This window comes from Meriones unguiculatus, chromosome 4, assembly GCF_030254825.1.
Source record: "Meriones unguiculatus strain TT.TT164.6M chromosome 4, Bangor_MerUng_6.1, whole genome shotgun sequence".
NCBI classification, from domain to species: domain Eukaryota; kingdom Metazoa; phylum Chordata; class Mammalia; order Rodentia; family Muridae; genus Meriones; species Meriones unguiculatus.
The window spans coordinates 112,959,087-112,974,060 of record NC_083352.1 but is presented as its reverse complement, the minus strand read 5'-3'; positions in this window follow the sequence as shown (position 1 = coordinate 112,974,060).

Sequence of the window (14,974 nt, the reverse complement as noted above, 5' to 3'; positions counted from 1 at the left end):
CTCTAACTGTGCTTACATCCATCACCAACTCGACTAACTACTGTCACAAAGCAGACACACCCAGAGCCATGTTTTCAGGATGGTTTACCTGAGGAGGGGAAGCCGCTTTCTCTGTCTCCAGAATATGACTGGTTTCGCCTTGTTACTGCCACTATGCCTTCCCACAGTGATGGACTATGTCGCTTCTTAGTCCCTAGGCTAAAATAGAGCCACCTTTTCCTGAGTCGATTCTGTCAGTGTTTTTCTGTCAGCAACAGGAAAAGCAACCGATAGAGAAATCGGTGCTGGGGTCTGGGGTCGCCTGGCTGTTGTTATGGTAAACAAGCCATGTCTGTAGCCTTTGGCCCTGGTTTATGAAATATGAGCTGGAAAAGCCCTGAGCCAAACTCAGAGGGCACTTCCGGTGGAGTGCAGAAGTCCAGGGTTCTGAGGGAAATGTGGACAGTAAAGACCAGCTTACAGGGTTTCACAGAGGAGCAGGCCACCATGGGCTAGAAGCCATGTGTGGCACCCTGAAAAGGTGACTGAGGCTGAGTTCAAAAGTAGTGGGCTAACGAGACAGGAAATGTCATGGCGGCACAGTTGTCCAGACTGTGGCATGGTTACCACCCACTGCTCCTAGTCAGGGGGCAGACGGCAGCACACAGAGCACAAACCTGAGAGAATGTGCAGTGAGGAAAGGTAGGTGATGGCAAGATCAGGCGGCCGTTTCATTTTGAGCGGTACAGAAGTAAGACGTGTTGTTCACGAATGGCATTTTAGAAGGGTCAAAGGTCATCAAAGCCTGGGAAAGAATGGGATGGTTGAGACGGTGTGCCCACAAAACCCTGAGCAAGCCTACCTGGGTCCCGACCACTGCTGCTCCCAGGACACAGAACCGTGTGGCCTTACACAAGCTCCTTGCCCGTTCTGCGCCCCGGTTTTTCTCCTTGGCTAATGGAAAGGTAACAGTTTCTACACAACAGGGGTGTTCCTTTGCTAAGGCTGCCCTAACAGGCTGTCACAAACGATAGCTAAAAACATGCTCATTGTCAGAGTCCTGGAGAGACTTTCAAACGGGCCAAATAGCTCTCCTCCTGGGGGGCCCCAGCCTACCCCTCCGAGCTTCCAGAGGCCAGCAGTGCTTGCTGCCTCCCCTTCCCACATCTTCAAAATCATAGGCTCAGAGTTTTGTCTGACCTCTGACCTCCTGCCTCCCCCACATAAGGACTCACAGGCTTGCAGTGAGCCCACCAGGATAATCCAGAATGACATCTCCCACCAAGTCCAGTCACCTCTGAGGAGAAGCCTTTACCATGCCAAGGTGCACAGCACAAGCATCATAGGTTCACTAGCCCAGATGTGGGCATCTTGAGGACGTTATTCAGCCTACTGTGAGGCATCTTTGTGAGGACCGACCGTGGGAGCACTAATTATACCCGGCTGGTGCCATTTTCTCGTTGCTACAACAAAATACTCAACAAGAAGCAGTCTAAGGAATGAAGAGTTTGTTCTGCTCAGTTCAAGATGATGGATTCTGTCACGGTCGGGAAGGCATGGCGGCAAAGGCAGGAAGCCGGCCTATCACGTCGAATCTTCTGCCCGGAAGCAGAGAAAGAAGGGAAGCAAGCAGGACTGAGCTCTCAAACTTCAAGGCCCACCCCCAGGGACCCACTTCCTCCAGCAAGGCTCCACCCCCTGAAGGTCCCACAACCATATGGGGACCAAGTGTCCGAGCCCACGAGCCTGTGTGGGGTATTTCACATTCAAGCCACAACAATGGGCACAGGAGTCCTTGGTAGTTACTGACAGCTGATATTGTAATTATCATCATCCTGTCGTGTTAATCAAGCCTTAAAACCATGAATACAGAAGAACGTATTGTTCAAAACATATGGTTTTGTAACTGGAGGCATGGTGAGATTTAAAAACAAAAACAAAACAAGAAGCCTGTGGTGTTCCCTTTGTGCCATTTGGCTTCCTCTCTTCCTAGCTCCTGCTGGCTGGGCTACTATCTCGTGCCATGAGGTACCCAAAAGATAGAAGCCACTCATGTCCGGGGAGTCAGCACGAAGAAACGGATGGACACGTGACTCTTCTGGGCACGGGACTGCCCACCCCATCCTGTCACGGGACACAAAATAAGCTCACGCCTTGCTTCAGCCTGTGTTTTCTGAGCCCGGGTCACTCACAGCTGGAGGTAATCCCACTGATACTTGAACTTTAATCTGTATCGCCATCAATCGGAATGTCAAGCGTGGGAAGAGGTCACGAGATGAGAAAGCAGCCGTGTTGCAGGGCTTCCCTGCCCTTCTTCAGCCCTCAGTGAGGAGGCTGATACAGTCACCCTGCTCCTCCGGGCTGGGGGTCTCAGTCGCTTTTTGCCTTTCTAAAGAAAAATTATCTTTTTAAATGTCACAACCTCTGACGTGGGAAGATGAAAGACGAGCTACCGCATGTGGGGAGGGGACGGCCAGTACAGGTGGGAGCCCTCTATGACCTCCCTGGCCCCACCCCCAGCCTCTGCCCTTCCTCTTCTGTCCACCTGACAGCTCTCCAACCACCTTGGTCCCCTGAGAGGCCAGTTCTATGCTGTCCAAGGTTCCCTATTATGAGGCCAATGCCGGCAATGTCTCGGTGAACACGGCAGTCTGTGGGGCTCTTCCTCCCCCTCAGTCATAAGGCAAGAGGTACACAGAGCCTATTCCACCTGGTCCTTAAGCTCCAGGCTGCAGTGATTGAGTTGATGGTTGTCACCTGACCTGAGGTTGTCCAATAAATCAGGGTGAATCGTTTTCCTTTCCTAAAGCATTTTTTATCGGCGTATGTTAGCCACAGGTATTAACAGGCTCATTCTGGTATTGTCATACACATGAGTAACATGTTCATCCATTACCCTCTCTTGGTCCCCTCCCACTCTCACTAATTCCTCTTCTCTTCCCAACTCTCCCAGCTGGCTTTCATGGTGTGTGTGTGTGTGTGTGTGTGTGTGTGTGTGTACCCCAATAAGATGTATTAGTGTTGCTTACAGGAGCTTAAGTGAGGGGCTATTTAAGGAGCGGGGACTCTAGCCAGAGCTATACCACTGAAGGAAATGTCTACCTCTCACCCCTCACCCATTATCCTCAGAGAGGGGTAGAGCCCCGTGAGCTTCCTCTTGAAAGTAATCACCATGCTGTGCCCACAGGAAGCTTTTCATGCTGCCCCCTCCGTCCTCTGACTCTTACCTCCTTCCGCCTCTTCTTCCGCAGTGTTCCCTGAGCCTTGGAGGGAGACAGACAACAGAAGAGACTGGGAACACGCCAGGCTGATCTAAGCCTGAATCGCCCAGATGCTGAGGCCCCATGCAAATGGAGTCCCTGGCTCCAGCTCTGCCTGAAGCCAGTCCCGCCCCACTTCGATACTTAAATACAGCAGATTTCTTGTTCCTGAGAGGAAGGAACAAACCAGGGGTTTTCACCCACAGCCGGGGCAGTGGTGTGATGAAGTAGGGTTATCTGGAAGCTGGTGCCGGAGGCACCAGTGTGGGAGGGAGGCTGGGGCGGAGGGGACTGGTGAGCACTGGGAACGCAGGGCCGGAGCCTTCTGCTGAGCCGTGACTTTTGACACGAGCCTCCCTCTGTGCCTTGCCGGTTGGCGGATGTATTCTGGTGGAAGAACTGTGTGGTGCTGCCTCCCTGACCAATGCTCAGCAGGTGCCAGCAGCCAGGCTAAGGTTTTGGTCACCAGTCGCAGGCCTGGTAGAAGAACACACTTCAGGAGTCTGAGAATCGATCCAGGCCGCTGACCCTGCAGCGGCTTCGTGGGAGTCTTGACTTTTCCAAGCAGGTGTGGTTTTATCCCTGTGTCCCAGCTGGAAGACGATCCACAAGCGTGGGTCACCGGGACAGCACAGCCCCTGCCAGGCACTTGACCTCTGAGTGGCCATCTGATAAGGGTTCTAGAAACATGAAATTGGAGTGAAGAACCATGTAGGCTGGGAGGAGGGACCCTAAGGGTTGGCACGGAGAGAAGGGGCCCAGAGGGAAAGCATGCGCAAGTATTTATGGGGATGCTAGATGGGGAGTAGCCCAGATAGGAATGAATAAAGCAAATGGCACCGGATGTGGGATTGAGAGGGGACAAGGTAATATCTGCCCAGCCCCAGGTGAAAGAAGGCTTATTTAAAATTCTTATCAGGTGTCTGTGTCATTGTTAATATGGTAGCGGGTTAATAATAACCTCTGTAATAATTATAGGCATTTAATAATAAAATGAATAGCCTATTTATTTTCTGCAATATTAGAGCAGTTTTGGATTACAGAGAAACGAAAGAAAAAAGTGTGGGATTCCTTACAGCCTTCTGAAGAGGAGATGGTTTTAGTAAGTGAAAGTCTGGAAGTCTTCAAAAGCCTAGACTGTTCTCTTTGAAATTCTTCCCTTCGTGTATCTGTTCACACATCTAAAAGGAAAACCCATCCAAGCCAGCACAGGATGTCCCAGACAACACTCTCGAGGCAGAAAGGGCACAGGGGAAAGCTATGTCTCCATGGCGGCATGTGCCAGAGACTGAAGCAGGAGGATCAGAAATTCAAAGCCAGCCTGGGCTGTGCAGTAAGACCCTGTCTCCAAACAACAACAGCAAGAGTTCAGTCAGGGGTGGTGGTGCATGCTTTTAATCCCTGCAACTTGGGAGGCCAAGGCGGGTGGGTGGTTGTGATTTTGAGGCCAGCCTGGTCTACACAGTGAGAGCCAGGCCAGCCAGGGCTACATAAAGAAACCTATCTCAAAAACTCAAACAAGGGTTGGGCCTCAGCACAAAATTAGAAGAAAGGAAACGGGGAGAAAAGAAAGGAAAGAAAGATACCCTCAATATCCAATATCTAGCCCCCCCACAAAGCCAATAAAGGGGAAAGGACAAATTACCAGGAGAGCCCAATTCTAACTCACTTAATCCAACCCCCAATTCACTCACTTAACAGGTATTATGGAGACAGCCCCATGGCATTAACATCCCAGAGATGTACATGAGGAAGGCAGCACCAGGAGGCACTCACCGGGGTTGGCACTGAGTCTCATTCCCTATACATCTTCAGAGGGGCCCCTCCACGCTGCGTGGCGTTCCTGTGTTATTCTGGCAGTTCTTCCAATGCCCACAGTCACCAGGCTTATGCCACTGCCCATGGTGTCCAGACGGCTTTATGATGGTACGAGGGTTACAGTGTCACCCACAGCTCCATCTACAAGGACCACCTCATCATCACCACAAGGTTTTGGGCTCTCTCCGGAACCCTGCTCCTCCGCTTCTTGTAGCCTCGTCTACGAAGCTGAGCCGCTCCAGGCCAGGGCTGCTCAAATGTAAGCCTACCTTCTAAATGGCAACGCCCAGGATGGGCAAGTGACCCACCCATAGACAAGCACATCCCAAGAGGCATTTTCTAGGCATCCCTCGGCGATGCCCCACCTGCTCAGCTGGAAGAGTCTGAAGGAGGTCCTGTGTCTCCTATTAAGAGGGGACATAGAAGTTACCCAAGTAGAAGGCACAGCCTGCATTGCATTGTAGAAGATCCTGGAACATGTGCAGGGGGGGGGGGCTGCTGTCCACCTATCACCCCAGTCCAGGTACATGAGCCAAGTCATATCCCTGGTGAAGCCGTAAGCATGTGGCTCCTGGGGATGTAGGCAGAGTGACAGAAATCCATCACTCATCACAGCAGGGACTGGGGACCAGGCCTTGAGGAGCAGGGGCTTGGCAGTGTTTTCTCTGTGGCTCTCACTGCTGGTTCCAGCTGTGCGGTTATCTCCTGCTAGTTTTCCTACAGCAGGCCATGTCTGAAGGGTTCCTGATACCCTACAACTCTCTGGGTGTCACAGTAGAAAGAAGATTCTCACACAGAAGTGATTTTTAACAGTAAAGAACAAGTTGGGGTTTTTAAAAATTATTTTATTTAAAAATTGATTTGTGGGGGCACACATGCCACCATGAGGTGCATGTCAAGGTCGGAGGACAACTTTCAAGAGTCTGTCTGTCCTTTCATCAGATTGGTTCGGGGATTGAACTCAGGTCATGTGTGTTGGCAGCGAGTTCCTCTACCCACGGAGCCATCTCATCAGTCCATGAGCTGGATTCTGATGAATTATTACATCACTAAAAGTGAAGTAATACGGGGCTGGAGAGATGGCTCAGAGGTTAAGAGCACTGGCTGTTCTTCCCAAGGTCCTGAGTTCAATTCCCACCAACCACATGGTGGCTCAAAATCATCTATAATGAGATCTGGTGCCCTCTCCTGACATGCAGGCACACATGCAGGCAGAGTGCTGTATAAATAATAAATAAATAATTTTTTTTTAAGTGAACGAATAAAAAGTCCCATATTGGGGATGGAGACACGGCCCGGTGGTTAAGAGTGCTTGCTGCTCTAACAGAGGATGGGAGGTCAGCACCCAGCACCAGAACTAGCATCTCACAACAGACTATAACCCTAGTTCCAGGGGATAAAATGGCCTCTGAGGGCATCACACTCAAGTGCACAGACACATACACTTAATTCGAAGAAAAAGTTAAGTAAAAATAAAACGCCATTTCTCATCTGCCTTCTGAGATGAAGACTCGCTGGGATGGTTCCAATAGAGGCCAGAGCTTTTCTCGGCTCTGTTAGCGACTGGTTACTCCTAAGGCTCTTCTTGCCGAGAAGTTGGGTTTTCAGCTAATTAAAGGGAATGGTCTAGAGTAGATTTAGAACACAGAGCAGAAGGACCAGTGCTCACACGATCTCCTTTCCACCCCACCGAGAGTGACATGGTGGCTAGCTCAGCTTCTCCCGTGGCATGGTCCTCTTCAAAACTCGGGACACCCGTGGCTCTCCAGCATGGATGTCTGCAGAAGAAGCCATCATCCCTGCAGCTCCAGAGCCCTCTGCTGTCTCTTCATACTCCTTCCCTCCCTGGCATCTCCACAGACTTGAAGCAGCAGCAGTCTTACTGTGTCTTTATGTTTCCAAAAGCCTTTTCTGGCTAGCTAATGTGTGTGTGTGTGTGTGTGTGTGTGTGTGTGTGTGTCTGTTCAGCCCAAATGGGTTGCATGTCTATTCTGTGTTTTCTCACCCTTGTGTTCAGATAGGTTTTGATTGGTTGCTTTGTTTTGTTGTTTTGCTTTGTTTTCTGCCAGGCCACGGATTGAACCCAGGGCCTCATGGACACTAGAGGTGCTCTACCAACTGAGCTACACTCCCAGCATCTTGTTCTCACAACCTCATAGATGCCTAGGATGCTTCTGTGATGAGTGAGGAGGCCTCCAGATGCCTGCTGGGACCCATGCTTACAGACCCTCGAAGGAGCTTCCTCCTCCAAGACCCCCCTGCCCTCCTGGAAAGTGCTGCAGGACACAGGCAGGGGCTCTTGGGGCTGGGTTGTCATGGAAATTGGCTGGTATCCAGACATCACTCCTAAAAGGGAAAGAAAATAGGATATGAGAGTCACATGGTTACTTGGGGTCACCACCATTAAGAAACAGACTGGACCCAGAAACTGAAGTCACATCTTCAGGGATCCACTGCTTGGCAGCACCTTCCTCTGCTTAGTGGTATAAAAGCGCCTGATGTAATTGTCCTCCTGCTAACCTAGGCCTAGTCCTGGAAGCTTCTAGCCTCCATACAATCTAATCTAGGCCTAGAAGGCTTTCAGCCTCTGAGACTTACTGCTGAATAAGCTCACCCTTTCTAGCTCTTTCGGAGCTCTGGCTGGCTGGTTCAACTCATTCTGGCTCAAACTCCTCTCCGAGCTGACTGACGCAAACTGGCTTCTCTCTCTCTCTCTCTCAGCCTCTTGACTTAATTGCTCTGCTTGTCCACATACTAACTTTAGCAATCTGCTCTAATCAATCTGCTCCTTTTCGTTCTCTGGCTCATCTGTCTTCACCTGTGTCTAGCTTGTTCTCTCTACAACTTGTCTCTGTAAAACTCTTCCAGTAAAATGGCCTTCTCTTCCTCTCCCTGTGCTGCTCCTGAGAGTTGGGCATATCCTACTGTGTCAAATCTTTCTCTGATTTGTCACTTTGTCTGCCCCTCAATTAGACATCACTTTTAAACATCGGTGCTTCCTTTTATAAGCTAACTTTACCTTCACTGTTTGGGATTAAAGACCATGTGCTAAGGGCATATCTGTATTCTAGCCAGAGGGATTAAAGGTGTGTGCTAAGGGCGTGTCTGTATTCCAGCCAAAGTAGCCGTGTTGCTGGATTAAAATCCCTCTACACAGGGTTCCACGTCTCCACTGTAACAGGTCCTGCTTCTTTCCCTCTAGCTCTCCCTGTCCTGATTCTGATTGTAACTATCAGTGACTTGCTGTGCCAAGGAGAAGGGGGACCAGGAGATACTGGTGCGCGTGTGAGCCTGTATCCAGGCTGTAATGTTAATAGCACAAGCCTAAGTCTAGAAATGGAGGTTAGGGAGGCCAGGTCTTCCAGGTGCACAAAGTACAAGCAGAATGAAAGAGGTTCCTAACAGCAATATCGGGGCTGGGCTTCCCAAGAGTTTATTGACCACGACACAGCCACGAGGGAAGGAGGCAGGAAAGAAGCCACATGGCATCCCTCACACCGAGGACACCATCAGGGCAGAGCCAGGGAGAAGGGTGCATTTGTGAGAAAGCCAGGAACGCTGGCATTTGCAGGCAGCCTGTTGCTGTGATTTTGTTATGGAAAGAACTAGGGAGAGGCACGAGAGGCAGGCACTTGGAACGGAAGGAAGAGTGAGGTGTTGTACAAACAAGCAACGACTAGAAATCATATCAGAGACAGAAGGGGGCCAGTCCTTACCGCCAGCGATCCTGCCTCCTACAGAGAAAACATTTACCAGTTTTAAATATTAAACTTGCAGCTCAGAGACTTACCCCTTACAAAAAGATTGTTGTTATTTAATGTGTTTTGCCTGCACATATGCACATATCCTGCGAGCCTGGTGCCTGAGGAGGCCAGGAGAGGGCACTGGGTCACCTGAAACTGGGCTTATGGACAGTTGTGAGCCATCATGTGGACACTAGGGTCAAACCCCAGTCCTTTGGAAGGGCAGCCCGTGCTCTTAACCTCTGAGCCATGCTGGCTTGCCTCTTAAACCGGAGGGAGAACGTGCAGTTTCCATAACAAGCGCGATCGGCCATGTTTTCTCTGAAGCTAACACACCCTTTAAACCGTCCCTCCAATCTGGGGCTTGGCTGCCAACACTCCGAAGTGTCTGTAACTGGCCGCAGAGGACAAGACTCAACGAGAGTGGAAAGTAAAGAGAGGGACACCCTCCACCCTCCTGCCACGAAGACGGCTGGTGCCTCAAACCCCGTTTCTCACTGTGAACCTCAGACAAAATAAAAGCTTACGAACACCGTGTAAGCAGCCTCTGTGCAATAACTGATCTTGTAAAAGCATGAACGTGACTCAGAAACAAGAACAGGTTGCTGTTCCAATTTGTAGACCGGAAGCAGCCATGCACCCCAACATAGCTCAGTCTAGCCACCCTCAATGCCCCAAGGAACAGAAGAGGAAAGCCCTTCTGGTCAGAGACAGTGGAGACAGCAGAGCCTGGGACTCTCAGAGATCATGCCTGGGCTCCTGACTGCAGCCAGCCTCCGGCCGCACGGGGTTCTGTCACAGCAGCTGCTGCCAGGAGTGAGCCTCACTGGCCATCACCATCACCATCACCACCAGCATCTGCCAGGACGCAGAGTCACCACCTGCATCTCCAAATCGGCAATCAAAGCAACAAGAAGGGTTCGTCCATCAGGTTGAACGTCAGCCATTTTCTGGGATCTGCAGGGGGCTCTGGCAGGAGTCACTTTGGTCCAAGGAATGCAGAACCCAGAACCTGCCACCTGGCCTGGGTTTCCACAGCCTGCTCATTCCATCACTGAGGTTCCTGGGTGTCCCCTGTGGCCCTGGACATTTCTTTGCCAGGTAAAAAGCTGGGCTGAGGCAATCCCTCCTGCTAAGCCATGAAGATCAGCTGCTTGCTCTGGGCATGTGTGTGCGTCTGTCTGTGTGTGCAGGGATGGAGACAGGGGTAGAGAGTATGTAGTGAGTGTCTGTGTGAGTATGTGTGCGTGTAACGGTTTGTGTATGTGTGGGAGTATGTGTGCTTGTGTGTTAGTTTATGTGTCTATGAGTGTGTGTGTGAGTGTGTGAATGTTGTATGCATGATTGTGGGGGGGTGTCTGCGGGGGTGCATATTGTTGTGTGTATGTATGTGACTGTGTTAGTGTCGTGTATGTGTGAGTGTGTGCATGATTGTATGTGAATGTGTGTTTTTGACTTCGTGTACAAATATATGTGTGTGTGCGTGTGAATACACCACGTCTTTCCCTTCCCCCCAGTAGAGATCACGTTAGCTCAGGGCTTTGAAACTGACAAACAGGTGTCAGACTGGTTGCCATGGGGAAGTGGGGGCCACTAGGGTCACCCAGGACTCCTATGATAGGTGGGTCCTCTGAGGCTCTGTAAGAAGGCCCAGGAATAAAGGGTATTTTAATGGTGGCTGACACGCCCTGCCTCTGAGGAAGGGTGAGTGTGTTCATGTGTGAGTGTGTGTATGTGTGTGTGTGTGTGTGTGTGTGACTCTCTGTCGTTAGCTCCATGAGCTCTGGCATTGCCTGAAACACCTGCTGCTGGGCACACTAAGGGGGAATGTCTTGATTGCATCTATTGAGGTGGGAAGATCCTCCTAGGTGGAAGGTAAAGAGACGGTAGGTGTAGGGTAGAGGCGCAGCGAGAGGGTAACAGAAAACCAGAGAAAACGCTGCCCTCTTCCCTTAGCTGCAGAAGGGTGAGCCGGAGCAAAGCTGTGAGAGCAGGGGCTGGGCCAGGACCTGAGTCCCACGTGACTAGTATTGATGAAGAACGCTGCTGAGCCTATATCAAGCTTTTTAAAATAGCCACATCCTGTCGGCCTCATCAAAATGCAGCCGAAATCAGTTACTTACTTTCTTCCTGGAACAGGGTTTTAAGAGAAATTTGATAATCTTGCTCTGCAAATGAAAAAAGAAAAAAAAAAATCAATGTCACTCGCCATAAATAGAAGCCTCCAAAGCAAAAGCACCACGGACGTCACTTCACCAGCGGGAGCCGCTGTGCCCAGGCTGAAGCCCATGCTGCCCACTTTGCTCTGTGTAGGGCCCAGAACATGAGACTGGGAAAGCCAAGCCAGCCCGGAACAGCCAAACCAGAGGAACAGTCCCTCTGCCCAAAGTCCAAGAGACCCACGAGATTCTGTGCTTCCTCCTGGCTCAGGAGCACTGCAAACCGGCTCACACCCCCAGAGGTGACCCAGCTGCTCTTGTCGACGCCTTTCGACACACATTTCCGCTTTGCCATTCCCTTCGCTCAGCACCTGGCGGCGAGTACTTCATGTTCCTGTTGCTTAGAAGCTGGCAGTGGAGGTGGTGTTTCCGGAACGGAGTCTGGGTTTTCCGTTTTGCACACCTGCTTGACAAATAGCTCTGCAACCCATGAGAGAGGCACCCCGGCTGCCAGGACCTCAGCACAGGGGAGGCTGAGGCAGGAGGATCAAAAGTTCAAAGACCAGCCTTGGGTCTGGTACTTTTAAGTCCAGCCTGGGCTAAATGATGAGTTCCAATCCAATCTGGGCTATGACACCCTGTCTCTAATAGCAATAATAATAACAGCAACAAAACTGATGACTAAAAGCACAGTGTGCCTGGCCTCATGTCCCGTCCTGCCCTCATTGTCATGTCTGTTGTGAATGCTCGTGCCTGAGATCACTGTATGGAGAGGCAAGAGACGGCCGAAGGGGCCAGTCACATCTACCCTGTGGGCCACAGTGAAGGAGGAAACAGATGGAGGGGACTCAGAGGTCCAGGCCCACTCGCTCCCCGGAATGAGTTCCCGGGCTGCCCCTTCCTTAGTGCTGCAGTCCCGGAGCTGCACCCCCTTCAATTCAGGACTTCGTAAGGCTCAGCCGTCGGTCTGCTGAACAGAACGTTAGGCTTCTTTAGATCCAGTTTCTTGTTCCCAACAGAGAAAGTGAAACCAAGAGAGAAAGCTTCCCACCCACGTCCTCAGGGTGAGGCAAGTTCACCGAATACTCTCCTTGCCTGGCGTGGCCCAACTCTTCACTCGGGCGCCAGGCCTCCCATTCATAAACACATATATTCAGATGTGGGGCCTCGTGGACTGGGCCTCTGGGGAACTGGCATAGAACTGCCGAGATGGAGCATGTTCAGACCCTGGAAATCTCAAACTTGCGATTTAAAACCTCATCCTGAGAGCAGGATGGGACAAAGCTCCCTTTCTGTTTCCACGCCTGCCTAGGGAGAACGTGACACACCCCAAGGTGGTTCCAGGTGGTCAGTCACATGAGCCTGTCCCCTGTTACCTTTCTCCTTATAGAGCACTGCCAGCATCCTAGTCTCAGCCAGTCCCAGACGCACATCCTCAAAGCCCTGCCCACTGCCCTAAGTTTATAAGCTGTTTCACATGAAATAAAACACACTTGTGAGGCAGGCAGATTGCTGTGAGTTCGGGGCCAGCCTGGTCTACAAAGCGAGTCCAGGACAGCCAAGGCTACACAGAGAAACCCTGTCTCAAAAAAGGTAGATAGATAGATAGATAGATAGATAGATAGATAGATAGATAGGAAGCACCATCTACTTTACTAAAGATCGTCTGAGCCTGGCTGTTTATTCTGAGGTATGGTACTAGGAAAAGAAGAGTCCCATTCTTCCTCAAGACTTCATCACCAGACCCCCAGACTTGACTTCTGGCTAGGCTGTTGCTGCAGAATCAGGTCATGGTCAAACCTCTACTGCTGCTTGACTGTCTTGGAGCCCTGAGCTTCCACAGCTGTTTGGCTCGGCTCCGGAACCTGCATTCCAGCTGAGACCTATCCACACTGTCTGCCGCCAGAGGGGCCTGTTCATCCAAAAGAGCCACAATGCTTTGCAGAACTATATCCATCCTTCCACCCACCTACTCCCCCCCACCCATCACTCATTCATCCATGGGTCTGTCTATCTACCCATCCCTTCATTTATTCACCGTCCTGGGCTCCAGGATAGGTGGGGCCAGTATCTGCCAAAAGGACAGACTCCTTGTTCCTACTGACCTGAAAGTTCCCCACCACAGAAGCCATCCATACCCACCCCCCAGTCTTCCTACTACAGCCCCATCAACCTTTAAAAAAACACTTGAGCCATTCGCCCGGATCTCTTTCTGCTCTCCCAGGGTGATGCAGTGCCCCGCACAGGTTACACGTTTGAACAACTGGCCCCTGGCTGCTGTGGTTCTGTGTAGAATGCTGTGGAACCTTTAGAAGGTTGAGCCTGGATGGAGACAGTGGGTCGCTAGGGATCAGGTCTTGAAGCTTTACAGCCCAGCCCCATTTTCTCTTCACTCTCGGCTTCCTGGGTACGGATGCGATGCCACCATCCAGCCTCCCTTCTGCCTCTGACACAGGGCCTTCCCTCTCACCTCCTGCCCCGTCTCCCCTGCCACAAGGGACCACGCTCAGGAACCACTGACAGAAATAAACTCTTTGTCCTTTCGGTTGCTTTTGTGGGAGTGTTTGGGACCCTAACAGGAAAAGATACTAAGATGGAACCCAACCCCTGTGAGATGGATACCTGTGCTGCCTCCTCACAAAGGAGCTGGGGAGGACATTGAAGCTGAGGGGAGAGAGAGCGATCTGGGGAGGAGATGACTCAGGCACCCATCCTTCCATTCTTGAATACATGCATACATCCATGTATCCTTGGGAGAGAACTGCTAAGCTGAGGCAGAGCCCTGCTGGGCAACAGCCATCTTACCCTCCCTGGCTGATGAAGTCCCTCATAGGAGACTTGCTATGACTTGGATATAAAATGCTCCCCCCCCCCACACACACACACTCATGTGTTTGAATACTTGATCCCCGTTTGGTGGTGCTGTTCTGTGACGCTATGGGAACTTGAGGGGGTGGAGCACAGCTAGAGGGAGTGTGTTGCATGAGGCAGGTCCTTCCTAAGGACTATAGTCCTGTGGTGATTTGAATGAGAACGGTCCCCATGAGCTCATATATTTGAAGGGTTGGTCCCCAGTTACATCCCAAAAATGTTTGGGAAGTATTAGGAAAAGAGGCCTTGTCGCACGTGGTGTGTCACTGGGGTGCACTTTCAAAAGCCCAGTTTCTGTTTCTCTGCCTGCAACTTGCAAATCACATAAGCCCTGGCTACTGCTCCAACAGCATGCCTGCCTGACACGGAAATCCCCACTGTGATGGCCACAGACTCACCCTCTGAAACCGTAAACAAGTCCCCAGTTAATTATTTCTTTTAAAAGTTTCTTTGGTCATGGTGTCCCTTCAGAGCACTATACCAATGCCTAAGACCAACTCTGTTCTAGGTTGGTTGATTTTTTGTTTGTTTGTTTTGTTTTTCCTGTTATAAGTATTCTAGCAATTTATAGGAGAAAGTTTCTTCCTGAATGCATGCCCTGAGGGATAGACTACTGGGAGCATCTCCACTCAGCAGGCAGAAAGAGAGCAGGAAGATGGGTGGGGCTAAAAGCCTCAAGGTCCAGCCCCCGTGACCTGCTTCTTACAAGGAGGCTCCACCTTTTAAAGGTTCCACAACCTTCTCAGACAGCACCACAAGTTGTCTGACTAAGTGTCCAAACATGTCAGCTTATGGGACACATTCCTTACTTGAGCTACAATAAGCCCAGTCCCACACTGTCTGCCCCTGTCCATTTCCTGATCTGAGATGTGACGAGTGCAGCCTTAAACTCCATAGTATGCCTTTCTGCTGTGATGGACTACGCCCTCTTAAACTGTGAGCCAGAATAAAGCTCACCTAGATAAGAAAAACAACTATACAAGGCCAAGATAACTGATTTCCCTTGAGGGGTCTGTCTTTAGACAGACCAGGGAAACCCAGCATCAACCCATTTTGTTGCATATTTTAAAAAATGTTTTGTTTGGGTTCTTATAGCTACCATCCTTCTCCACCCCAATCCCTTCTAACACCCCAGCACCAGATG